This window comes from Callorhinus ursinus, unplaced genomic scaffold (genome assembly GCF_003265705.2).
Source record: "Callorhinus ursinus isolate GAN/ISIS: 27379988/994484 unplaced genomic scaffold, GSC_fseal_2.0 scaffold19, whole genome shotgun sequence".
Classification (NCBI taxonomy): domain Eukaryota; kingdom Metazoa; phylum Chordata; class Mammalia; order Carnivora; family Otariidae; genus Callorhinus; species Callorhinus ursinus.
In genome coordinates, this window is record NW_027397081.1 from 24,019,615 (window position 1) to 24,020,348 (window position 734).

Consider the following 734-nt stretch of genomic DNA (forward strand, 5'->3'; position numbering starts at 1 on the left):
AGATGACTCAGTCAGTTAAGTGTCTGACTCTTGATTTCAGTTCAGGTCATGATCTCAGGGTCATGAGATTGAGCCCCATATAGGGCTCCATGCTGGGCACAGAGCTTGCTTAAGATTCTTTCCCTCTGCCTTCCCCCCTTCCTCAAAAGAAAGAAAGAAAGAAAGAAAGAAAGAAAGAAAGAAAGAAAGAAAGAAGAAAGAAAACATACATCATGCTCACTTGGGAAGCACATACACTAAAATCGGAACTATACAGAGATTAACATGGCCCCTGCATAAGGATGACATGCAAACCAATGTATCTCATTACGAAATTTCAGTATACCAAGGATAAAGAGAAGTTCGAAAATCTTACAGAAAAAGGAAATAAATGAAGAAAAAAGGCCCACAACCTTAAATCACAAATGGAAATATCATCAGACTTCTTCATGGCACTGTTGGAAGCTAAATAGCATTAGAACAAGGACTTCAAGACCTTGAGTGAAATTGATTTCAGACTAAAATTCTATAACCACTAACCTAACACATGTGAACGAAAAAGACAATATCTTCACACATTAAAAAAAAAATCTAAAATCAAACTAACTAACTAACTAAATAAATGCCTAACTTCCATTCCTACTTTTTTGGAAAGGTTGCTGGAAATATGTCCCATGAAAACAAGAGACTGTATTAAGAAAGCGAATAAATGTGTTCATTTGATTAAAAAAAAAAAGGCAGCATGGGCGCCTGGG

At 36.2% G+C, this 734-nt stretch overlaps 1 non-coding gene across 1 annotated transcript; it reads left to right on the top strand.

Moving 5' to 3' along the window:
• Positions 1-212: 212 nt before the first annotated feature.
• LOC112840657 (U6 spliceosomal RNA) lies at positions 213-316 on the top strand. Its single transcript, XR_003212550.1, has one exon. It is a non-coding gene; the product is annotated as a U6 spliceosomal RNA (small nuclear RNA).
• Positions 317-734: the final 418 nt, after the last annotated feature.